Source organism: Lepidochelys kempii, chromosome 3, assembly GCF_965140265.1.
Source record: "Lepidochelys kempii isolate rLepKem1 chromosome 3, rLepKem1.hap2, whole genome shotgun sequence".
Classification (NCBI taxonomy): domain Eukaryota; kingdom Metazoa; phylum Chordata; order Testudines; family Cheloniidae; genus Lepidochelys; species Lepidochelys kempii.
In genome coordinates this window covers 123499705-123527525 of record NC_133258.1, presented here as the reverse complement: position 1 = coordinate 123527525, position 27821 = coordinate 123499705, and the positions used below count along the sequence as shown (strand labels likewise).

Below are 27821 nucleotides of genomic sequence, written 5' to 3'. Positions count from 1 at the left end.
GAAATCTGGCTGATATACTTAAATGAACCAAACAAGGAGATAATGCAGTCTCACCTCTCTAGACTTTTTTGTCCAGGGTTTTAAGTCCCTGAAGATCTGGCAATCCTTGTCTCCAATGTGACCCTCAAACAGGCACTTTAGGCATCTGGAATTAGGCTAACTCACCAGCACAGATTTTTTGCACCAGGCACAGAGTTTAAAGCCCAGAAACTGAGGAACACCCTGATAACAGGTGATGATACCCAAATTTGCTATAGAAGATTAAGAAAATCTATACTTACACTAACAAGTACTACTAATTAACTGTTTACAGAAAAGAGAGAAACTCCCTGCAGTGGGAGAAAACTTGCAATAGCAAGCCAACACACTCCAACTACCTATCACAGGTTGTAAGAAGGAACTGAGGGGAGGTCAGGGGTTTACTTGCCCCTCATACTATCAGGCAGCAGCACAAAAGTGCTGGGGTGCATGCATTACCCTGACAGGTGCTGCTGGGGAAAAACATCTGGCTCTCCTGCTCCGGGCATGCACATTCCAGAAGAGAAATGGACGTGTGCAATTGCTCAAAGAACACCGTATTGCATCTCTGTTGCCACTCCACAAGTTTATCCAACTAGCAAGAGGGGTAGCAGAAAGGAACGAATCTCAAAACATCAGTGGTAGCAAGCTATGAACACATGTAATTTGGCAGAAACAAACAAACATATTAGCCTAAATCACAACATCCATGGAAGACACTAAGAGCCTAATACTTCTCTGCTACAGAAACTCCAATATTTCAGAAATAGGAGAAATATTATTTGAAGAGATTACAAAAACAGATTATGTTACAATTAAATTTAAATCAAGGTCAAAGTCACTTCAAAAAAATAAATCATTGATTTAAGTCAATTTTTACAAAAACAATAACCTAATTTGAAATTGTGCTGTTTTGGATTACAGTTTAAAATGAACTACGTTATAAATGCTGTTGGACAGTGACTTCTTTAACTGTCACTACTGGTAGGGTATCTACATATTTTACAAAACTACTGTACTTTTGCCTAAATACTGAAGTTATTAAAACTATTTCATTTATAACTAATAATAAATCAAGTGGCATCAAACCTTGATCAACACAAGCCAAGTCTACTACAAGGTTAACTGAAAAGTTGTTTAGAGTTCGGAACTAAATTGAAAGTTGTGAAAAAAATTTAATTCACATTTACACAATCCCGGTTACTGAAATAGCCACATTAAATTAAAAATGAAACATTTAAGAGAACTAAAATCCATGATCAAGAATAGCTAGACAGTAACAACTTATTTCTATTATTCAGACTTAAGGTGCTTTCAAAGCTTTCAAAATTAAAATTATTGAAAAGGAAATTGAAACCTTATCTGTTTTATGCAGTTTGCATCATGTAGTACAACAGCCACATGATGAAAATAGTCATTACAACTTCAACAGAAGACATAACAGTTAAAATCTGAGACACTACTTTTATGATCATATCTGTTCTCTTAGGTTTGAGATTCTCCCCCCCACTGAAGAGCTGTTGCATTTCTCTGTACTGAAGAACATAGCTTTCTGAAATGAAAAAGTTGATTTACAGTGGAGTTACTCTTGGCAGAAAACTACTTCTAGCCTAAGCCTATTCTGCATATTCATAAGGAAATTTTGAATCCTAAGTTTAAAAGTAAAAAATGGGCACACACAAGGTTCAATTATATATAATTGAAAACAACAGTATTAAAACTAGGCCACAACACTTGTGGAACACATTCTGTCATCACATAATTGTGGCTCAATAAAAAGATTTTTCAAGCTTCTTTCACACCTCAACAGCTTCAGCAATTGAACATGAAATCCTATGCACAGAAATAGCATTGCTCCTGGTTTCAATAACTGGAGCAATTCTTCAGCACACCTCTCTAAACAAATGTATCTTAACTTTTGGCAGTCAGTATCCTGTCTATAGTCTTCACAGATTTTCCATTAAATTTGGGCCACTTTGAAAGTTAAATTCCTAGGTGGGGTCTGCAAAAGTATTAAGGCCTAACAAATACATGGCCCTCTTTTTTTTTTTTGCGCTTGTGTCTAGCAGCCACAAAGTGATTATTGCAAAAGAATTTAATCACACATAGATAAAATGAGCTCTGATATTCTCTCCTTCAAAATCTTCTGACAGTAAGTTTAGGGTGTTGGAAAAACAACTATATGAAACTATACTAATACACATGGGCATAAGTTTGGGGAGGTGCGGGGGGGAAGAGCAGAAGTGGAAGCACTGCCCCCCCAGAGGTGAGATGTGGAAGAACACATGGTCACATGCCATATTCTCCTCCCCGACACACCCCAATTTCTGCAAGCGCCCAGCAGGGCTTGTTCTGCTCAGCCTGCTGGGGAGGGCGCAGTTTAGGAAGTCTCTGTCCTTCCCACACTGCCTCCCACCCCCGCTTCCCCCAAAGCAACCCAAACAGACCAAGTCCTCCAGGTGGGCAGGGAGCAGGATGGAGCAGCTGTTCCTGGTCACCTCCTCTCCAGCTGGATGCCACCTCCTGGGTCATAGTGCCTGTGTTTCTTGTACAACAGTGAGTCCCCATGGGGGACGAGAAGGGGATGGGGGAGTGAGGCAAGGGGGATGGGATGGGAAAGAGAAGCAGATACGGGAATGGGGTGGGGGAGAGTAGGAGCCCATGGTTGTGTTGTAAGGTATTTACATGCCAGGTATGTTAAACATCCATAGGCCTTCATGCTTCGGCCATCATTCCAGAGGACATACTTCCACGCCGATGACACTCATTAAAAAAATAATGCATTGAAAATTTTTTGACTGAACTCCTTAGGGGAAAACTGTATGGTCTCCTGCTCTGTTTTATCCACATTCTGCCATATATTTCATGTTATAACAGTCTCAGATGATGACCCAGCATATGAGCATATGTTGTGTTGTGTGCAGATTTGACAAAATGCAAAGAAGGTACCAAAGTGAGATTTCTAAAAATAGCTACATCACTCAACCCAAAGTTTTAAGAATCTGAAGTGCTTTCCAAAATCTGAGGGGGACGAGGTGTAGAGCATGCTCTCAGAAGTCTTAAAAGAGCAACACTCTGATGCGGAAACTATAGAACCCAAACCACCAAAAAAGAAAATCAACCTTCTTCTGGTGGCATCTGACTCAGATGATGAAAATGATCATGCATCGGTCCACACTGCTTTGGATCATTGACTGAGCAGAATCAGTCATCTGCATGGATGCATGTCCTCTGGAATGCTGGTTGAAGCATGAATCTTCAATGCATCTAACACCAATATCTTGCGACAGCAGCTACAACAGTGCCATGCGAACACCTGTTCTCACTTTCAGGTGACATTGTAAACAAGCGGGCAGCATTATCTCCTGGAAATGTAAACAAACTTGCTTGTCTGAGCAATTGACTGAACAAGGAGTAGGACTGAGTGGACTTGTAGGCTCTAAAGTTTTACAATGTTTTATTTTTTAATGTAGTTATCTTTCAGAAATAATTCTATATTTGTGAGTTCAACCTTCATGATAAAGAGACTACACTACACTACTTGTATTAGCAGAACTGAAAAATACTATTTTTTTTACAGTGCAAATATTTGTAATCAAAAATATACATATAAGGTAAGCACTGTAACTGAAATCAATATATTTGAAAATGTAGAAAACATCCAAAAATATTTAAATAAATGTTATATTATTAACAGCGGGATTAATTGCGATTAATTATTTTAAATCTCGACAGCCTTAATTGTTTTATATCCCTTATACCTAGCTTTTATTTCTGGTGTAGGTATGCAAATGTTAAGTCTATTCCACTTGTTTAGTTTTTAACCCTTGCCTATTTTTCTTTTCAGATTGAGTTTTAATTTGTTCCCCCCCACCACCTTCTTACACTCTTTCCCCAACTCTCACCTGTGTAAATATTGTTTCATTCTTTACTGTATTCAGTGAGGGTTTTTTCCCCCCTCCTTCACTGGTTTAACCATTGCCTGTTGATTCCAAACACACCCCAAAAAAATCTTTTAATTGGACAGTATAAATTAGATATGTATATATCTTAAGACTGCCCTGTACATTTCTTGCCACTGACTGTAGCCTTCTTTCCTGGGGGGGGGGGGCGGGGGGGGAGATCAGGTTCTACTACAAACTACCCATGGGAGTTTGCTGGTGGGGCTCTTGCTCCAAGTAGCACTTGGTGTGGGTAAAGGGAAGGCTACTACAGGCCTACTGTTCCAGTGTCTAGATTTTGTGGGACCAGTTGTTGGTCTACTCATCACTGTCCCCTTGCTGTTCTCCAGAGACTATTTGTTCTACAAATTTACTCTTCCTATGAAAACAGCTTTTAGAAAAGAAAGCTCCAAAGTTACCTAAACAACTGTATTTGCAAAAAATAAAGGGAGGAGCTACAATACCTTAATAGCCAACCCCCACATACTCTCTAGGCCTTTTAGCCCTTAAGATCCACAAATTCTGTTTTACACAACTTGGTAATTGGTATCAATGTGTTTTATATATAGCTCTCTTTACATGAGAGCTAGTAGTACTCTTGAGCAGAACTCCTGCATTTTAATTGAGCATCTTTGAGAATATGCACAATGAAGCAGTGTAAGTGATCATACACTTTAATTTGTTCCATTAAACTGACAGTCCGGGAACATTTTTTAGGACTAGCAGCCTTATAGCCCTTTACAAGTGTTTAAAAAACCTAATACACAATATCCATTCAAAATGCAAAAGACTAGCATGAAGTTTTTGGGATTTATTTATTTATTTTTATTAAGAGGGAGGGCAGACACTGCCAATACAGGATGGGTTATCACACAAGCTAGGTAACTTTTTTCTAAAACAGCAAATGCAGAAAAAAATCAACCACCTAATATGTACACTGAGAAGATTCACCAGCACCTTCCAGTAGGTACTGTATGTATTGTTTGTTTCTGTTTTCAGAACTATAGACTTACATATGCTATATTCTTGGAGGTAAGTCATATAAAAATTTAACTTTCACTAAAAACATGGTTTATATATGATGCTTTTTCTCACCTTCCACTGCCTCTCTGCAAAACTCATTTCTTCTACTGACTTTGTTCCTTTGCGAGTCCAATTCAAGAATAGTACTTAGGATGATTAAACTGTCAGTCCAATGATTAATGGACAGTTCTTTTAGCGCTTTGTCAGCTCTCAACATCAGAATTCAATCATTTTCTTTGTGAGCAGGGCCTGAAGGCCTGCGTCGAACTGACTTTAAAACTCAGACCAAACACACCCACAGGCTGTTCACTTCCTAAAAGCCTTCAATCGACATTTTTAAGTGCACTCTATTTTATTGGCAGAAAACAATAATTCATACAGTTCTTAATCTAGCATTTTTATTAACCTGAAAACTAGTTTAGTTGGTGAAGTGATAACCTTTTCCCACTGATTAAAAGTCGATCCTTCGCTGGTCTTTCTAGAAAGTTTTCCACCACTAACACCCATGCATCAAATCCATCGGCAATAGCAATAGTTGAAATGATAGTGCAGGCAAAGAATGGGAGACACTGGCATTTTACTACTATTGTGCAGACCTGTTCTAAGCAGGTTTTGGCAATAGAGTGGATAAAATGTTGGTAACCACCTAATTGGTCTACTGTCACACTCCTACTGCTGACACCAGCAGTGGAGCTGCACCAGCATTAGTAACAGTAGGAATTTTTTCCCAAAAATGCTAACATACATACAGCTAAAAGTAACGGTGTCAGACAAGAAGCTGTGGTTACTTACTGCAACTGAGATTCTTCGAGCTGTATGGTCCCTATCTGTATTCCATACATGGGTACACATGCGTGCCATGCACCCAAATCTGGAAGTTTTTCCAAGCAGTGTCCAGTGGCCTGCATATGTGCAGTAGGCTCTCCTCATGCTCCCAACAGAAGGTATAAGAGGCAATGGAGGTCAACGCCTCTCCAGTTCCTCCTCTTACCACAATCCAATGTATGGGGAGAGGGGGTAGAAGAGAGGGTAGTGGATAGGGATTCACACATCTCAAAGGACTTCCAGTTACAGTAAGTAACCTCCGCTTCAAGTGATGGTCCCTATATGTATTCCACCCGAGGGTGATTGGCAAGCAATGTTCAGACTGGAGGCAGGCAAGAGGATGCTGGTAACAAATATGCTTGCAATATTGCCAATCCCACGGTTGCATCCGCAGCTGAGATATGAACAAGGGCACAGTGTGTCCTGAACATGTAAATTCAACTCCAGGTGGCCACTCTGCAGATGCCTTGCAGCAGAATGTTTGACAGGGATGTCAGGGAGGCAGTTTGTGCTCTGTGAACAGACACCCAGGCGGAGGAATGTTTGCTAACTTGCAGCATTTAAAAATGAATCCTGAGACCCACATAGAAATCCTCTGGGAGAAAATGGCTTGCCCATGTAACCTCTCTTAGGGCAATAAAGAGTGATTTCCCACTATGTTTGGTTCTTTGTACGGAGAGCGCCAGGACAACCCAGATATGGAAGGAGTTAAGTCTCTTGTCTTCAGCTGAAGCACTGAGTTTCGGGAAGAGTATGGGTAAATATAATTTGACTGACGCAGAACTCCAACAATCTTAGGGCGAAACTTGGGATGTAGTCTAACAAAAAAATTTCGGGGTAAATTTCGGGGGGGGGGGGGGCGGCGGAAGGGGGGGGTGTGTGAAAAACTGTGTAAGGAGGATTCCCCATGGCAGCCCTAAGCTCACTAACCCTCGTAGCTGAGGTGATAGCTACTAAGAACGCCATCTTCATGAACAGGTGGGTCATGGTACAAGTTGCCATGGGTTCGAAAAGCAGACTAATGAGCTTGGACAGGACAAGGTTAAGGTCCCATTGAGGGGTAGGTTTAAGAACTGGTGGAAAGGTCCTGATCAGGCCTTTCACAAATTGTGTAGTAGCCAGATGAGTAATGACAGGGCGTCCTTCTACCGGATGTTGGAAGGCACTAATTATGCTTTCTTTAGGGATAAGACAGATTCAGTTGTTCTAGACTTATATCTGGAGAATGTTGATGCAGTTGCGCCCAGTTATGCCAAAAAAAAAAAAAATCTCGAACTGGCTTGTTAGCAGGTTTAAGTACACTTTTCTACTCCAATTAAGGCTCATCTGAACAGGGGCCAAATATGAATGTTCTATTTCTGATGCCCACCCAAAGTCCAGGCTGTGAGGTGGAGTGAACCCGCACTAGGGTGCTTGGTCTTCCCCCCATCGTGGGTCAGGAGATCTGAGAACAGGCAAATCCTGAGTGGTGGATGGGCAGACACTTAGAATTTCTGTGAATCAGAATGGTCTGAGCCAGTGAGGAGCCAATGGAATGATGTTGGCTCTGTCATGACATATCTTCCCTATAAGCTATGGAAGTAAGGGAATGGGAGGAAAGGCATATCTGAGACCGTTCATCCAAGACATTAGGAGAGCATCACCTTGGGAATCGCAACCCATGACTCCTCTGGAGCAACACAGGGGGAGCGTTCGTTTGGGATGCAAAGAGGTCCCATAGTGGAGTACCCACTGTCTAAATATCTCACTTGGGACTGTCATGAATTTTTGACTTATGGTCTATTGAGAAGCTTCTGTTAAATTTGTCAGTCAAGGAGTTGTGAATACTGGGAAGGTACACAGCTTGTATGGTGCATCAGAAACCACACCACAAAAGTCTGCTGGCTTCCTGACAGAGGGAACAAAATGTCATGCCTCCCATACAGATCACAGCGGTGATATTACCTTTAAGTGAGTATGGAGCTGAAGTGGAAGTGGAAGGAAGGCCTTGTACACAAAGAGGAGCACCCTCTGTTCCAGTTCTCATGGGGTTCAGGTACCCTGAACAGTGTGACTGTCCAGGTGAGCACTCTACCCCAGAAGGTAGGTGTCCATCACAATGGCAGTCCTGGGGGTGAGAGGGCTGAAAGCAACTCCCACCATGACCTTTTCCCCATTCGACCACCAAGTTAGAGAGGTGACAATTGTGGCGGGAGTGACCACCCTGGAGTTGATGATGGTTTTGCTTAATAGGTTGAGTGGAGCCAAGCCTGCAGGCACCGTAAGTGGAGTCTGGTGAAAGGAGCCACATAGATGCATACAGCAACCATGTGGCCAAACAGTGAGAGGCACTTGTGCACTGTGGTTCATGATCTGCAAGTTGTGTGTGAAATCAGGATCATCATCAGTACATGAAACCTTTCTGAGGGAAGGAATGCTCTTGCGGAAATAGAGTCCAACCTTGCCCCCACAAAGTTTAACAACCTTTTTGGTAACAAAATGAACTTCTAAATGCCTAGGGCTGTTAAAAGTTGTATGAGAACCCATTGCTGACCTCATCTCCTTACAAGATCGACCTACCAGGAGCCAATTTTCCAGGTATGGGAATACCATATAGCCCTGGTGTCTCATCTGGGCTGCTACCACAGAGAAAACCTTTGTAAATACTCTAGGTGCGGTAGCCAGCCCAAAGGAGAGGACTCAAAACTGAAAGTGCTCCTGACCTACCATAAAACACAGGAACTTTCTGTCTGATGGGTCAGTGTTCACACTGAAATGTGTGCCCTTCGTGTCAAGATCCACAAACCACATCCCTTCCTGAAGGGAGGGGATTATAGTTTACAATTTCAGTTTTTGAATAAAGAGGTTGAGTTACTGAAGGTTTGGGATAGGTCTCCACCCTCCATCTTTTTGGAGAATTATGAAATATGGGGAGTGAAATCCTCTCCCATGTTAATGAGGTGGAACACATACTATTGCCCCTTAATGGAAGATGGATTCCACTTCCCATTGAAGAATTACCTTGTGAAAGTGGTCCCTGATGGGGGTTTGTTAGTTTGTTTTTTTTCTCCTTCCCATCTATGAGTATCCCTGGTGAATAACCACCAGAACCCAACTGTCCGCAGTGATCTTGTTCCAACTGTGAGTGAAGAGCGCAAGTTAGCCCCCAAAGGTAATTGGGGACGAGAGGGTTGCATCAGTAATGGTACACAGGTCTCAATCAATATGTCTAAAGTGACTTTTGGCTGGTGGTTGACAGTGAACAGAGGCTGTGGCAGTAGCGGGGACTGAGAAATGAGGCCTCTGACTCTTCTGATATTTGCACAGTGGTTCAGCTGTGTGCTGGTAATAAGGTACATGAGGAGAAGGCGGCCTCGGTCTATAGGGTTGCCTCTGGTGTTTCCTCCTGGGGCGGGAGCAAGTAAAAAATTCCAAGGGAACATGGAGTCTATCCCAATCTTTTAGTGAGACCAGGGATCCATCCGTTTTCTCATTGAAAAGATTCAACTCATCAAAACTGAGATCCTGGATGGTGATTTGAAACAAAATACCATCTCTTGGCCCTTATCAGCGCTGGGGCACAGGATGCTGGAGTGTGTCATACCACTCTTTCTGGTTCTAATATGGCCTCATTGATGGGTAAAGCCAGCTTACTTGGTCCTTCCAGCTGCAAGATGTCCAGGAGCCAGTGCTGAAGATCTGTAGGTCACTGGCTAGTCTTTGTAATAGCTCCAGGTACTGGCAAAAACTGTTGGTACCTGCAGATTCAGTTCTGCCTCTTCCTCCTTGTACACCAACAGAACTGGTTGATGAGAAGATGATCAGCAGCACGACTCCTGAGAGGCACCTAGATGCCTGCCCTAAGGCCCCATATAAGGCCAGAAAGAGGGACTGATTGGTTGCGGGGGACCCAAACGAAATCAGTACCAGCAGCCCCTGGAGCGCGGGGGTGGCCACGCCTTACCCAACTGAATGGCAAGCATAACCCTCGACTCTCTAAGCGCAGGTACTGGTACAGCCATCTCCTCTGATTCATCCAAGTTCAAGAACTGCTCTATCAGTAGTGGCACTGCAGTTTGTACCAGGACACTCCTGACAGATGGTTGGAGGTGAAACGGCTCCTGGGACAGTGATATAGACTCCTCCATCAGAGTAAGAACATCCCTTACGAGGACCAGGCCAGAAACAAATGGAGACTATGGATAAGGGAGGAATATATTCTCTGGTGTTACATAAGGCTCAGTGCACCCTGGTGTCCAAGGGGTTCCGACAGTTAAGTCGGAGGGAACTGGTGCATCAGAACAAACTGGACAATCTTTAGATGGAGGAGGTGGTACGAGAATGCATCCACACCACCACACACAGATGGAACCAGAGAGCATCTATCCTTGTGCTTCTGAACCAAGGTGACTAACGGAACCAGCAGATCTTTCTTTTTTTAATATCTTGCCCTCTGATCTGGGGGGTCTTCATCAGAGCTGGTTCCTTAGGTTCCACTTGCAATGTCTCACCCAATCTGGACCATCTCAGGGAGGAAATGCAGTTCTTATTGACAGTCCTCAATGGGGATCTCTCCTTGCTCTCATGAGTTTGCCCTCTACTTTCATGGAGAGCCCTGGAAGACGAGTCCTTAGTCTTAGATATTGATGGCTCTGCTTCAAGGCACATGCTTAGAGAGGCTCTACTCGACAGCTGAGTCCAATGCATAGGGCAGGAGGGAGGGTTCCCTGGCATGAATCTGAGCGCTTCTCCGTCAGGTGCTTCCACAGACAAAGCTCCTGGGCTTCTCATCAGTGAGAAGTGACAGATATTGCACTTTGCAGAGATATGCACCTCACCCAGACAGCACAGACACCACTGATGGAGAAGGATCAAGGGCAGGAGACAGTTCTTGAATCCCAGGATGCTGGACACAGTCCTGAAGTTGGATTCCCCAACCAGAGAAATATATTGTATACTTTAACTTTTTAACTACTAATCTAAGTATATAACTATGTACAAAATGTTTTCTATCTAAGTTATACAACAAAGTGAAGGACATGATTCAGACTCAGGTCATGAGGCAATAAGAAGGAACTGGAGAGGCGTCAACCTACACTGTCTCTTACATCCTCAGCAAGGAGCATTAAGAGAGTTATTATGCATGTGCGGGCCAACGAAGAACTTCTTGACTCAGATGTGGAATACACTTAGGAACCATCACTTGAAAAAGTATGTTCTGACATCACAGATGAGCCAACACTTTTGTTGAAAGGTACAAGGATCTAGACAGACAATCTGCGGCTGGAAAAATATGATATAACATCAGTTTTTTGGTTTGCAACACTAAACTGTACTTTATTTTACATAATCAGCTGGGTAGATTTTAAAAAAATAACTAAACTGCTTTCAAATTAAGGTTATTCACTGCATTTGCTTTTAATTCTTATTAAAACCTATATTTATGCTATTAAAAACTGAATGGTAACATTCCAAATTAGAGTATGTTCAAAGACTTCTCTGCAGCACCCCTCCCCAATTCAAACATTACAGAGCCTAACAGGGGCCAGGCCCATAATGATTTATGTTTTGCTGAGCATATTCAAGACACGGACCAAAAATAATGCACGCTTCAATCCAAATTTAAAGAACTACTTACTAGACATTGCAACAGGCGGATTTGCATCAACTTTACTTGTTAAAGTTATTTAAGCCCTTTGAAACATTAAGATTCTGTGATCCTTCTTAAGACAGAAGCATTAATAGCTCAACAGCACTTCTGTTATTTGGACAAATCTTTGAGCATCAACTTAGTTGGAGGGCACTTCAAGAGATGATCAATCAGCCCTGAAAATCCCTACAACCAGTTTTCAGCCCTCAAGAACAATCTTACTTATATAGACATGACCTGTATTAATTTTAGGAACTTGCATTGCAAGTGAAGACCTTTGATAACACGTAGCACCTGAAACTTTAAAATAATCTTTAGAATTGTTTGCAATTTTGAGAGAGAAAGCTGACTCTCTCACATACTTAACTCTGAGAAGCAAAGCTGAAAATGATTTTAAAAATTCTTTACCCACAAACACTGCAAACTGCTTACAAAATACCCTTACCATTAAGGTACTACACTCTGCCGTATCTTCCTTAAAATGTGAAATGGCATGATGTTCAACAATGACCCTCTGGAGTTTTAAAGAAATATACTGAAAGATTTTTAAATGTATTTGTTCGTTCCTCAGTCTGGATGATGGTAATTGTCTCTCAAATGAAGTGGATACTGGACCTTGTGTTGAAAGGTGAACTGCCTCAGGGCGTACGCCGCAAGATATGAATTCCTGTGCAGTAGTGTCAGAGCAGGGCTTAATTAGGGCTTGCTAAAATACAAAACTGAGCAATCTCAAATGCTTACGAAAAATATCAGCCATTTTCTCTTTAGCTCATCCTAACCCTCATATGACCCCACATTTTTTGGGGGGCCTCACTAAGGGGCAACAGAATTTAGTGGTTTTGGGGTCGCTAATATAGTACTTACAAATATTTGTATAAAACTCATAAGGGGACGTACATACTTGCATGTTAAGTTAGACAGAAAGGAGTTAACTAGAGACTCCTAATAAGGAGAGAAGAGAAAACTCTGACTCACTCCTCCAGAGCTCAGAAAAACCATCAGGAAATGAGAAACAGAACAACAAACAAGGGAGAAGCCAGAAAGCTAGTCATGATTTTAAAAGCTGTGTCAAAGTTGAAGTAACAAAAATATCCCAAATTACTACATTTTACAAAAACTCTAAATCTTTAAAAAGTCTGTATGTAAATAGTTAAGTGATCCACTCAATAACCCACTGCCACACAATCTAACATACAACATCACACCAACTAATTTACACTATCTTCACACCTTCAACCTTAACAGGCTGCGAAAAATTAACCATTTGGCTCTGAGTAGAATGATGGTCCAGGACTGGCAGAGACAAAACAATGCTTAAACAAAATAAAGTCTCTAATCAAGGCAATTGGGTGTTTAAGGTCCAAATTGAAATTAAAAATGTTCCTATAATGAAAGGAAATCCAACATAGTAGTCAACTTCTTGCTTATTCAAAAGCATCAACATCGGACAAGTCAAAATGACAAAGCAGTTATTGTGGGTAATTTGTTACTGTTCAGTTTTGGTATAAAGTTTCCTGGCAGTATGAATTAGGTTAACAATGTCAACTATTCTCCAGTTTTCACTGGCCAAGTTCTTTAGCATGACCACTACAATCGGCTGCATAAATAAAAGGCTTACATTGTTATTATTGGGTTCTGAAGTCATTAAAATATGACCACTTCCTCTGTTGTCCCAGTCCCCTCAAAGCAAAGGTGGCCAAATTCAACACTTAATTTTAGTTGCTTCTTGATTGTATACGCAAGTTTTATTATTTACACCCTGAATTGTGATCCATTTACTTAGTGACAGGTTTCAGAGTAGCAGCCGTGGTAGTCTGTATCGCAAAAAGAAAAGGAGTACTTGTGGCACCTTAGAGACTAACAAATTTATTTGAGCATAAGCTTTCATGAGCTACAGCTCACTTCATCGGATGAGCTGTAGCTCACGAAAGCTTACGCTCAAATAAATTTGTTAGTCTCTAAGGTGCCACAAGTACTCCTTTTCTATTTACTTAGTGGTTAACTTTGGTAATGTTCCATAAGTAAATAAAGATTAACTAGGCACAGACAACTAAGCAACAGTAGCTTACCATTCTAAGAACTACTAAATAATGGTATTAAAAGAAGCCTCCCATTTTACACATTCAGATAGCAAAACTATGATTACTGATTTGAATTAATTCATATTTTCTGTAGGTTCTATCTGTAGCTTTTAAATTTATGGAGGGAGATGCCTGTTTTTGTGTAAACAATTTACCTTTACTTGATTTCCTACTTCTTGCTTTTAAAAGAATTTAGTGTTCATGAACAGTACCACATTGACAGGCCTGGAGACAGACATCTTCAAGCCACAGAACAGGGTAAGCACAGTTGCTTTCCCACACTGTGCCATTAATATTTTGAGATTATTGATGCTACACTTTATTTCGAGACTACACACCCATTCAGTCCTACCTATTGAGGCTAGGGTACCAACGGATGCCCATTGCAATTTGGATATGCTAAGAATACTAACTAGTGAGGCCATCAACTCATTTCACATTAACAAAACTGTCAGCTGAAAGCAGAAGGCAGGGTACATAAGTTTAAGTTATTGGACAAGCCCATCAGATGCTACAGACAGTGAATATCCTGAGCATCTTTCTGCTAAATTCCATTCTAAACTCTTGACTAAAGCCAGGCTATCATGACTCATGAACATGTGGAAGGAGTGCTTAATGACTACCTTGAGGGGTTCCTCAGCTTAAGATCCCTAATTCTCAACCCAGAAAGCTGAGAGCCATAGCAGAATAAGCATACTTCTTTACTAGGCAAGAGCAAACTGTTTCACAGGTCTTGAGGACACAGGTCTTGATACATACAAACAAATAAATCCCTAGTTGGAGCCCCTCCAAAAAAAATCAGCTGCATTTGGAAATGAGGAGGAAAGAGAAGAACACTACTTAAAATAGACTAAACCATATGGGTTCCTTCTGAACTTCAGAGCTTCACTCCCTTTCATGGGCAGAGTAGAGGAACTGGATACTGAAGAGTCCTAATTGAAATGGAAGTCCAAAACACACACTCTCCTGGATGAACAATTAAGAAGAAATTCAAGACAGAAGCACCAGTTCTCTCAGCCCTCTAGGAAGAGGCTATGACAGCCAAAGTGGTCAATTTCCATGGGGTGGGGGTGGGTGTAAAAATATACTAGTCCACTGTGGTGTTCCAGGACAAGTACTTCAGGACACTTCCTCAAGAAGCTGATGCTCCTCCTCTTGGCAAATGCTTCTAAATGGTTGGGGATTGTCATTCCTTCCTTCCACTAAAATTTTCCAGGAGATGGGAGAATTTTATTTCTCATGCTGAGCCTGAATGCCAAAAGTTAAGTCTGAGATTGAGGTTCTCTCAAAGGCTATGTGAGCTTTGCCCGTGGAACCTCTACATCTGTGTATCATCTCTTGTACTGATACATTTCCTATTTTCCTGTATAGTACTAACACTATAAGTATACCCTGGACTGAAAGATTAAGGGACTCTTCAGTGTAATTCTGAACACACGATATCCAGCTCTCAGAATTTTTATAAGTGCATCAGATGTTTTCCAAGGCCTCACAGAGTGGATTTTAGAAATACAGGTGAACAAGCATGGTCAGAGAAACCCCCAGAACTTGAGAGAAATATCAGACAACCTGATGTTATTTACAGTAGTTAAGGTTATAGGCTGTCTCAGAGAGGAGAGCCTCGTGGCTCATTCCCATTATTGACAAGAACTTTAACGTACAACTAATAGCCTTACCTGTTATGCATGGAGAAAATGCATACAGACTGGAAGTATTCATTAACAAACAAGGCAGTGCTCTCTGGCTTCAACAGTTACCACAAAGGACCCAGATCTGATAACCTCCAGTAGTCTCCAGATCTAAAGCATGTTCTATCATTTTCCACTTGTGAACAACCATACAAATCAGAAGCAAGCTGTTTTGCCGATGGGTTCACTTGGAAATCATTCAGCCATTTTTTACCTAACCATTTTCTGAAGTGGGGAAGGGTTACTGCACTTCTGTCTTGCCCCTTTGTGTGATGAAAGAATTGCCTTTTTTCTTCCACCATCACTCAGAATAAATGGTTATTTGGGGAACAGTCATTTTCTGGAATCCTTTCTCCACTTTATAGAATAGTTCTTTTGTTCAGGCATAGGAAAACTCCCTTGGAGATGTGTAAAAACCGGTAGGGGAGTCTGAGGAGATTGGGAATTTACTTCTCTTCAGTCTTCAAAGTTGAGTCGTCTCATTTAGCCCTTGCTCTCAAGTAGCTTAGCAATCCAATAGTTCAATATGAAAATTCTACCAACACTAACTACAGTGAGTGGACAGGTTATTCTGATATTTAATTCCAAGACACGTATCTACATATTTCCACTGTTCACACCAATACCACAAAAGGTTTTCCCAAGGGTTTTCTTAGGGTTGGGACCATTCCAAAAATAACCGGTCAACTGACTGGTCAAAACATCAAAAATGGTCCAATATTTTAACTCACTAATTTACTAGAATATTTACAACAACAACAACAGAGTAACACTATCGTCTCCAGTAGGCTTAGCCTTAAATACTTAGGCCTAATTATAAAAAATGTTACTAAGTTATTTTTAACTCAGAAAAAAGTTCTAAGAGATAAGAGAATGGCACCATGATGGAATCAAAAAGGTAGGCCAGCAGATATATCAGAACATTCTTGTTGGAATATTTGACTATGATCAAACAGACAGTCAATTCACATTCTCTGACCAGTCAGCTGACTAGCTTGCCAATAGGTGTTTTCCATACCATAATACAGATCAATCCTGGTCATCACCACTATCCTGAAGAGGAAGAAAATGGTTGTTTGTGCAGCATTCTTTATAGCAAGATGATCTGTGCAACAGGTTTTTCCACTTAGTTCAATTGTTCACCCTTTCTTTGAGGCAGAAGCAGTGATTCCGCAAGGTATGGTGAAAGCTTGGGTCTATTTAAGTCTTGCGAAAAAGAATGAATGTCTTCTGCCCTTCTCAAACTCATATCAAGAAAACCTTCGTTTGGTTTGAAAGCATCTCATGCGACCTTTCTAGTTAACATTGTTCTGATATTTCTTAAAGTGTCTATAACTGCTCAATTCTACGGGAACCCAAAAAACTATGTGCAGGTGTTATGAAACTGCCACAAGTTTGAGCAAGCTGATTAATTAGTGGATATTTTCACAGTAATAATCTACACTCTTTAATACTATAAACTACATGTTTATTTTAATCATTTACATTGCCATTAAATTACAGCAAGTGATTTGGAAGTCAATTTCTGATTTTTAATAAAAACAGGAGGGATCAGCTTTAACAGCTTACATTACTCAACCTTAAATATTTGTATCTCCAAACTAAAATAAGGATTGGAATTAAAGTTGTTGAAAAAGAATCATAACTAGAATAGCAAGCCCATCTCAGAGTTTACAAAAATATAAAAATAAAACAGTAAGAATTATATACATCTTCTGAGATTCCTCATGTAAAACAAAAAAATATTTATACAGAGTCACTGAGAGTCACTGAGAATGATCGTTATGTATTCTTTACAAAGAATTACATTCAACTTTTATTGAGATCTCTATGAATGGAACTTATTAGCATTACCATAACAGCTCAACTTGCTGAGATTGTATCATAGATATGCAAAGTTGAATATAAGCATCCCTCTGTCTTCTCTTTGTGCATTACTAGTCATCTAAATCAGGGTCAGTGAGTTTCCAAAAAATTAACCTAGTAATGCAACATAGCAAACGCTGAAAAAGGAGAAACACCATGTCACTATTTCCAGAACTGGCTCAGTTTTCAAATGAGATCTTCAATTAATTTAATCTGCTAGTAGAGCAAAATAATAAAGCCAATCCAGTATTTATAAAACCATGCATGTCTATGTAAATGAAGCACGATTTCATAAGAGGCTGAGCTGGCTGACAGCTTTCATCATTTCAACTAGGGCCTTAATCCACAGGAACAGGATCTGCTAGCTCCTTACACATCCCCAATTCACTTAATAATGAACTCTGACAATTTACTGACTAATGATAGCTCACTCCCACATTTTTAACATCTTCTTCCCTATCCCCAGACTACAGTTTGTGTAATTTTGCCCTAGTCCTGGCATAAAAAAAAATACAGCCCCATCACTCTGTCCGAAGGATGGATGGAGCGATAGGCACAATTTTTTTGCTGACAGGTACCAATTCTTACAGTGACAAATTAGACACCAGATAATGCAACTGTATTAGTTACTACATTGTTTTTAGTCTATGGATAGGCTTGGATTACATTTTTGTCAGTACAAGTCTTCACTGTACATACAGAAAACAAAAAAATACTTCCATCGATGATGAATGAAATTTACAGACAAGAAAAGAATGAAAAATGCTGCTTGAGAATTTATTAAAGATTGATTTAAGTTTATTAACTTTGTATATATTGACGATTCACGTTTTAATAGTTATAAGCCTTAACTTTCTGAATCTCAATATCTACACTCATTAAATTATTAAACATCCCCAATAATTTTCTGCAACTGTGAAAATTTAAATGCATAAAAATAAACAAAGCTTAAATATCAATATAGCCACCATTATAAAAAAACGAACATCAAATACTACCAAGCCTAACTATGGAAGGTATTTTTGCTTCCATTAAATAGATTGACAAATTTTCAGATACGCCATTCTTATTCTTCTTATGGCCAAGCCGTACATACAGGACAGCTCTGCTTAGTTCCAAGAAACCTTCACTAACAAACTATGCAGTCAGCATGTAGCTTAAGTAACTGGGTGGACAGCTGACCGAATGATAGCCTTAAGTCGAATGCTGCTTGTCAGAAAAGAATAGCAAGTTGTATGAATTTCTGACATTTTTAGGTATTGTCATATTGCTGGTCTCCATTAATATGGACACCATCTGAGACTTGATTATGACATAAAATTTATCCTCTCCTTTTATTTATAGTTGGAAAAAACAAATCTCTACATAACTGGTTTACCAACTGTTTTGCAGCCTACAATTAAACACTTATATGCCTAGCTTTAAAAAGAAATGTTTGTAAACAATTTAATTCCACATAATACATACTTTAGGCTAAAAACGAAAATCCTTAAACACCACCACTTATACAACCAAGTTCAGTTTCACTATCAAATTCTGCCCACAATGCATGCACAGAATGAATTATACAGATTAAATATACAAATTTAGCATGTGAATAGGGCAAAAAATAAAAAATCAATTCATTTTGTAAATTCACAACGGACAAGCGAAAGCTGTTTTCATCCTACGTTGTCCACTTAGAGAAGCGGAGGAGGAAAAAAATAAAACCCGTGTCTCAGGTTCTTCATATGCAAGGCAATGCACAACCAACCAATACTTAAGAACTACACTCTTAGAACTTCTATGGAAAAGTATTATATAACTTGAATTTCATGTTCAAAATAACCAAAAAAAATCGGTTTTAAATAAAAATGGAGTCTAGTCTGCTTTAGAATACTGCCTGGGTTTGGTACAATTTTAGTGGCAGCAATAAAACATGTTTCACAATCTTCTCAGAAACTATTTTCTTTTATATATATTTGAATATTTAACTTTGAAAAATAAAACAGCCTGTTAATTATTGTTGGAAGCCTGTACTCTAATATTCATGTTTAAATGCAGCTTTTATTCTCTTTCTACTGCAAGTTAGAGCCACTGAAAGTGTTGAGAAACTTAGTCCTAGATGGTTAACTCTAAGGCACAGTCTCGCAATATCTCAAAAAATAACTTCAAACTGAAACAGTTTGTATTATGTTCATAAGAACTAAGTCATTAAACTTGAGTATTTTTCAGACCTAATCTTGTGTTAAACTGAACCACCACACACTAGAATACTAATCTTACTATAATCCACCCTTTTGTATTTCTTAGTTCAGTCATCTGACTTGACATAATACCAAGAGGGGGGGAACTAGCAAGTCAACTAACTTTCTCTAATCAGTGCAGTCAGCAAGATTTCACAGAAGGGACATAACCACTCATGAGACAACACCTGCAAAAGTGAAAACAAAACATTCATTTAAATATTTATCCACCAAACATGAAGGACCCTTGTTCCAAATGCTGGAGAGATCAGAGTTTAGAGTGTTTGGAAATGGTATATACACCAATACCCACGCAGTCAACATATAAGTTTCTTCTATGAAAAATGGAGGTTACTTACCTGTTACAGGAGGTTCTTTGAGATGTGTGATCCCTATCTGTATTCCACATGTGGGTACACACCACATGCTTGAGACCAGAAAATCTTGTGAGTAGTGTCCATTTGTCCACACCTGAGCCCTGGAGCTCCTCTGGTTCAGCACCAAGGATATAAAGGGAAGTGCGAACAAGCTGCCTCAACAGTTCTTTCTCAACCATGAACACAAGCAGAATAGAAGAAAGGCAGGTAATGGCATACAGAAAGAAACCACACATCTCAAAGTACCTCCTGCTACAGGTAAGTAACCTTCACTCCAAGTGTTGGTCCCTATGTGTATTCTACACAAGGATGACGGCTAAGCAGTAAGTCAAGTTGGAGTGGGGTGCGAGAAGATGCAAACAGTAAGATGCATGCAATACCGTCATTCCACAGGCTGCATCTGCTGAAGAGGTTAGACTAAAGCATAAATTCTTCATGAAGCTGTGCATGAAATTCCAGGTTGCCACCTTTCAAATGTCCAGCACAGGCACTTCTTGAAGAGATGCTACAGAAGCTGCTTGTACTATAGTGGAATGGGCCCTCACTCCAATCGGGGAGGAGGGGTGGAGATGGCTTACTGAGATCAAAAGAAGAGACAGCCAAACTTCTACCCAGTCTCTGAGCAGATATCAGTTGATCCTGTGTTCGTTCTGCTCTAGCAACATATAACGTAAGCTAACTGGTTTAATTCTTTGCATGCAGAATGCCAAAGCTCATCTGACATCAAGAGCGTGAAGGATCTTCTCCTCAATGGAAGAACGAGGTTTCAGAAAGGAAACTATTAAATGAATTGATTTGCAGAACTCTAAAGGGATAAATTTCAGGTGGAAGCAAAGGGATACCTTCTCTTTATGAAAAGTAGCATATGGCAAGTTGGCCATGAGTGCTCTCAGCTCATTTACCTTCTGGCTGACAGGATAGCAACAAGGAAGGCCAATTCCATTAGGAGCTCCTGGTTCTCTTCTGGAAACTCTGCAACTTTAATAGGAAATTAGAGACAGGTAGGACACTCAGCACGTGGCCAGTTGTTCAAAGGGTGGCCTAGTGGATTCTGAGTAGCAGCCGTGTTAGTCTGTATCCGTAAAAAGAAAGGGAGTACTTGTAGCACCTTAGAGACTAACAGATTTATTAGAGCATAAGCTTTTGTGAGCTACAGCTCACTTCATCGGATGCATACAGTGGAAAATATAGTGATTAATTAATATAGATTAATCTCCCCACTATATTTTCTACTGTATGCATTCAATGAAGTGAGCTGTAGCTTACGAAAGCTTATGCTCTAATAAATTTGTTAGTCTCTAAGGTGCCACAAGTACTCCTTTTCTTTTTTTTAAGTGGATTCTGAAAGTAAAAGACTGAGTTCCCATTGTGGTGTCGGCTTCACTACTGATGGGAAGGTCCTAATGAGACCCTACAGGAATCTAATTATCAGGCAAGTAAAAATAGTGTAGCCATCTACCCAAGGTGGCAAGACACTAATTGCTGCTATGTGGACCTGCAGTGAGCTAACTGAATGGCACCAAGTCTTGAGAGTGAAAGGTCTAGAACATATGGATTTTTCTGCGCCCAGGTACACAAACACCTATTTAGCCAGATAACATTTTATGGAGGAGTCTTAGTTTAATAGCCTCTGAATATGAATGCTCTAGATCTGATGCCCCACCAAATACCAGGCCACAAGGTGAAGGTAGCCTGGATTGGAAAGTCCGGTCCCACTGTCCTGAGTTAGCAGATCTGATAAGGGTCAAATGTTGATGGGAGCATGAGTTGACATTTGTAGGAGGTCCAGAAACCAGAACTGCCCAGGCCAGTTGGGTGCAATGAAAATGACTGAAGATTTGCCATGGCAAATGTTCAAAAGAGCCTGCTGCAGCAGTAGAATGGAGGAAAGGAGTACCTCATGTGCTCTATCCAGAATAGTAGAGGGCTTGGAATCCCTACCTAATACTACCCTGGAGCAATGTATGTTGAACTTCTTGTTCATCTGGGAGGCAAACAAGTCCCAAGATGGCATTCCCCACTGAGTGGGGATTCTTTTAAGCACTGATTTGTGTGCCTCCTACTCGTGATTGATGAAGTATCTGTGAGATTGTTTGCCTGTGAGATTTGTGCACCTGGGAGGTACCTCACCAACAGTGTGATGTGATTTTAGATAACCAGTTCCGTAAGTGTACCACTTTAAGCAGAGATGAGATTTCACTCTTTATTTATACTCCTTTTTATTTAAGACTGTTGTGATGTTGCCTATCATCCGGGTATGTTGGGACCATGTAAGTGGGAGCAATATATTCCAGGCCCGTCTGACTACTCTTAGTTCCAGAAGACTGATACGCATCTTGGCCTCCTGAGGTATCCATGTAACTTGTGCCGTGCAGTCACCCAAGTGGGCTCCACAGCTTTGAGAGAGGCATCCACGATTATGGTCACTTTGGGCATGGGAGTCAGGAAATGGACTCTGGTGTGCACTTGCTCTGGATTCATCCCCCAAATGATGGAAGCTGTGACATTGATGGGGATTGTCACTTAAGTATTAGTACTGTCTGACAAAACCGAACCAAAGCCTGCCCTGTAGGCAACAGAGACAAAGCATGGCAAACAGCCTTATGTAAATACTTCTGGCCATGTGGCCTAGCAAGGAAAGACAACGCCTGACTGTCATTCCAGGTGTGTGAGTGACTTGTCTTATCAGGCTGTTCATAGCTTCAGGAGGCAAAACATGTTCAATAGCTTGGAACATGTCCATATGAAAGTAGGCCCTTACTGAGATCAAGTTTAGGGTTGCTCCTAGGAAGTTTATGGTCTGCGTGAGAATGTATTTTTTTATATGTATGCAAAATCCCAAATATGTCTAAAGGTGGAACACTGGTAAGCTGTCAAATGAACTTGCCATCTGGATCTGCCTGTTAGGACTGGTCATCCAGGTATGGGAAGACAGCATAGCCATTTTGTCTCATCTGTGCTGCCACCAAGACAACCTTTGTGAAGACCCTGCAAGCTGTTACCAGTCTGAATGGGAGTGCTCTGAACTGACAGTGTTATCTGTCCTACCAGAAATCTGAGGAACCTTTGGTTCAATGGATGATTGTCCACATAAAAGTAAGCAACCTTGTAGAGAGTCCTGACCCATGTGCCTTTTTCCATCCAGGATGGAAATCATCAATACCAACGTAACCACGCAGAATTTTAATTTGCAAATACAAATATTTAGCTGATTCAAAATTGAGAATGGTCTCACATCCTCCCTTTTCTTTGAGAGCTGTGAAATACTGGGAGGAGAATCCTTGGTCCAGTCCCTGGAAAAATCATGGAGCAGGTCCTCAAAGAATCAATCCTGAAGCACTTGCATGAGAGGAAAGTGATCAGGAACAGCCAGCATGGATTCACCAAGGGAAGGTCATGCCTGACTAATCTAATCGCCTTTTATGATGAGATTACTGGTTCTGTGGATGAAGGGAAAGCAGTGGATGTATTGTTTCTTGACTTTAGCAAAGCTTTTGACACGGTCTCCCATAGTATTCTTGTCACCAAGTTAAGGAAGTATGGGCTGGATGAATGCACTATAAGGTGGGTAGAAAGCTGGCTAGATTGTCGGGCTCAACGGGTAGTGATCAATGGCTCCATGTCTAGTTGGCAGCCGGTATCGAGTGGAGTGCCCCAAGGGTCGGTCCTGGGGCCGGTTTTATTCAATATCTTCATAAATGATCTGGAGGATGGTGTGGATTGCACTCTCAGCAAATTTGCGGATGATACTAAACTGGGAGGAGTGGTAGATACGCTGGAGGGGAGGGATAGGATACAGAAGGACCTAGACCAATTGGAAGATTGGGCCAAAAGGAATCTGATGAGATTCAATAAGGATAAGTGCAGGGTCCTGCACTTAGGACGGAAGAACCCAATGCACAGCTACAGACTAGGGACCGAATGGCTAGGCAGCAGTTCTGCGGAAAAGGACCTAGGGGTGACAGTGGACGAGAAGCTGGATATGAGTCAGCAGTGTGCCCTTGTTGCCAAGAAGGCCAATGGCGTTTTGGGATGTATAAGTAGGGGCATAGCAAGCAGATCGAGGGACGTGATCGTTCCCCTCTATTCGACATTGGTGAGGCCTCATCTGGAGTACTGTGTCCAGTTTTGGGCCCCACAGTTCAAGAAGGATGTGGATAAATTGGAGAGAGTCCAGCGAAGGGCAACAAAAATGATTAGGGGACTGGAACACATGAGTTATGAGGAGAGGCTGAGGGAGCTGGGATTGTTTAGTCTGCAGAAGAGAAGAATGAGGGGGGATTTGATAGCTGCTTTCAACTACCTGAAAGGGGGTTCCAAAGAGGATGGCTCTAGACTGTTCTCAATGGTAGCAGATGACAGAACGAGGAGTAATGGTCTCAAGTTGCAGTGGGGGAGGTTTAGATTGGATATTAGGAAAAACTTTTTCACTAAGAGGGTGGTGAAACACTGGAATGAGTTACCTAGGGAGGTGGTAGAATCTCCTTCCTTAGAGGTTTTTAAGGTCAGGCTTGACAAAGCCCTGGCTGGGATGATTTAACTGGGAATTGGTCCTGCTTTGAGCAGGGGGTTGGACTAGATGACCTTCTGGGGTCCCTTCCAACCCTGATATTCTATGATGTTGAAGTGGCACTCATTCTATAGCTCCTTGTTCTAGGAGAGAATCCTCTGTCAGCAGATGATCTCATGAGAGTGGTCCCCAAATTGGGGCCAGAATAGTCTGAATGGATGATATCTACTACCTGTTATGGCCCTCCACTGTGGTCAAAGTCTATGAGGCAGCCAAAGGTCCAGGAATCAGTTGGCGATGGCACCAATGAAGGTTTGCAACTTTCGGGCATCCTGCCAAAAGTTACCTTTGGTCAGTCGATGAGATTGGGTGGCTGACATCAAGGTGGAGGCAGTGCATAACCTTGGCATTTGCTTCTTCTGACACTTGTGTGGCAGTCCATATGGTCATAGAAAGCCTGTTGGACACCTTGGCTTGTGTATCTGCTTATCACGTTCTCTTCAGGGCCAATGTATAAACGCAGAGGGAGCAGAAGACAGTGCTGGAGTCATTTAATGAGTGCAAAGATTCATCTGTCTTCTCATTGAGAGTCTAATTCTCTAAACGACAAATCCTCAGTGGTGTTCCAAACCTCTCCAGGGAACACCAAAGAGTTAAGCCACAATTCATACCAGATTGCTATTGGGATTCTATGGCTCTAGTTAGCAGTACTGGCTATATCCACTGAGGCCTAAAGCAAAGTCTTTGCCACAAGTCTACCCTCATCAATAAGCGCTTGAAATTGGGCCCTGTCCTCCTGAGGCCATTTGTTTTTAAACTCCAGGAATTTAGAGTAGTTTATAAAATTGTATTTCACTAACAGTAGTTAACAATTCTAAACAGAAGGCTGGTGGACGAGAATACCCTCCTCCCCAGCAGGTCAAGGCATTCTGCACTCTTGTCCACAAGGGTGGTCTTGGGGGTGTTATTTCTCGGATCTTTTTGTGGCTGTTTGCACTACTCAGGAGTTGAAAACAAGGCAAATTAACAAAAATTCTGTTCCTTTAGCAGGAACAATGGTCTTTTAGCCCTTTTAGGGGTAGGAATGCATGATGCAGGTGTGTGCCAGACCTCTCTAACTGGTTCCATGATGGCCTCATTTACTGGCAGAGCCACTCTATTGGGAACAGTGAAGTGCAGAATGTCGAGGAGATTATGCTGCATATCATGGGCCTCCTCAAGTGGACATGAAGTTCCCCTCTGCAAGAGTTCTTGGTATTGTGTGTGGTCATGAGGAGGGGACGGGGAGACAACTTAACCAGACAAGGACGACAAAATGCCGGTCGGTCCCATCCCGATGGATCTAGTTCGATGTCTTCCTCTTCTGTATACTCCAGCAGAGCTGGTTGCTGCTGTTTAGGAGAAGAGAATTGGTGAGACACACGCAGACCCAGGGTGCCGCAAAGGGATCCCATGGGCCCCCACAGAGCCAGTATGTCCAAATGCTGGTTGCAGGAACCCCAAGACATCAGGTTCCTATGGTCCCCTGGAGTGTAAATTTGTCTGGGCGGAGAGCAGTCTAGATGCCCTGCCTGGACCAGCCTCCTGGTGTGGCAGTGACAATTCATCCTGGAAACCAGATTCAGCCAACAAAGAGGTTCGATCCATTTCCAGACACTACTGTTGGTGTCAGTTGGTGACTCCAGCTCACTAGCAGTAGGTGAATAGCATCTTCTCTTCAAGGTGGTTTCCTCTTCTGGTGTTGAAACCAGAAGGTCTCTCAGAAAGAATGACCTGGAAGCTAAGGAGAATTTGGATAAGGGAAGTTGTAGATATCCTCCAGGGAGGTATAAATCTCAGTCTGTCCTGGAATGCAAGGGATCCCGTAGTTTTTGCCATCAGATCTGGTGCCTCCACTTGCTTAGTGGTTGGCAGATCCTTATGGAATCAGGCCAGTACCACTGGAGATTAATCCTACCTGGTGCTCTTTGTTGGTGCCAGCAGATGGAAAGTTTTATGCCAAACTTGGGGCCATTTGGACAAATTCCAAGCAACTGAAAGCAGAGTCTTATAATGGGAAGTGTTGGGCAACCTTAATAAGCAGAACTATCAGCATTGCTTAGAGTAAGTATGATCAAAACGTCTGCCATACCATAGAACATTGTACTGGAAGTTTCCAATCTAAAAACTGGGGTTGAGGAGGCAAAAACATATATGCAATATTCCACAGTTCAGTATCTACAACCACAAAATGAGTTGAAGGATTTAGTGCCTTATACATTTTAGTCATCAGAATATGCTGTTTCCTTCAGGCAGGTATGTGCATCAAGATATGTAATAAACTAACACGTACTAGGAACATTGGGATTGTCATACAGGATGAGACCAACTATACATCTAGTTTTTGGTCTGACAGCAACCAGTAACACATGCTCCAAAGGAAAGTAAATTCTGTATAATCAACAATTATGGAATAACCTGCCTATAGTCAAAGTTCCTTTCTAAACATGAGTTAATGATTTGGCTTATATAGGAGGGTTCAAATCAGCCAAGATGCAACTCTGCTTCTTAATATGGTATATTGGTATGGAACTGACAAAGCTTTACAATTAACAGTTTAATATGTAAAGTACGGCTTTCAACAACAATTGCCCAAAACTATGTTATGACAGATGAGCCTTTTTGATGTCATAGTCATGCACGAATGCATATGTTATGCTGCTGAGGCCACATCAGCAAAAAGGAAGGAAAACTTTAATGCTTATTACATTAAATGAGTATAAAAACAAAGGGAATTGGGGAAAGACCATAACCTCTTTCCTCCATTCAATGCAATAGCTATAGAGTTTAATAGGGTTTGGCTACAAAAGCAGTTGAAACCTGAAATAGCCATTCAGGCTTACCTTCTCCGCTGGCTTCTGTACAATCCCTCACATCCTGTTCTCCACTCCTCCCCATGTATCCACTGCAGGGAGAAACAATTCCCTTTTGAAGGAACATTTCCTATGCTCCTTCAGCAGAAATGCTTCGAAAAACAAACAGCCACTCCCCTTCTGCCACCTGGCCTGCAGCATCTGCTAAAAACTTGATTATTTTTCAATTAAACTGTACTGGAAGGGGGAAAACAAAGAGGCGGGGAAGAAAGGGAGACAGGAGGAAAAAAGGAGGAGAGTAATTTTGGTTCTCTGGTCACTAGTGACTGCTATTTTACAAAATCTCATTTCAGCATAATAGTTTATTTTCTTATAGAAAATGAGAATTAAAAATGACTATAGGATCACAAAGTGCTATGGAAAGTGAAGATACATGAATGGCCCTGGTAAGGTTTATAAAACTAGATCTATGGTATAGCAGAGAAAAATGGGTGTTTAACATGGTTTCTCTATCGTCAAGTTACCCTTATAGGACTATTTTTCTGTGCGGAATGATATGTTCCATACAACACCGAAAAGTGCGCAGGGGGATTAGATTAGTGCAAACATGAAAGAGCATCACTAAATAGTAGTAAGTTCTGGTGTGCAACAGGACATTGGTACACTCAGTGGTTGGGGCTACTCTTCAGCCTTGTGATTAACAGTGCACCTGAGACATGCATCAGTAACAGTAATCCACACTACATTATTTTCTCTGATTACACTTTTTGTAATGCAGCTTGCTGT

The 27821-nt window shown here is 41.2% G+C and overlaps 1 protein-coding gene across 13 annotated transcripts in view; it reads right to left on the bottom strand.

Annotated features, from left to right (window-relative positions):
- Positions 1 to 27821, bottom strand: part of QKI (QKI, KH domain containing RNA binding) — a 331524-nt gene that overhangs the window by 267805 nt on the left and 35898 nt on the right. The window lies entirely within an intron of this gene.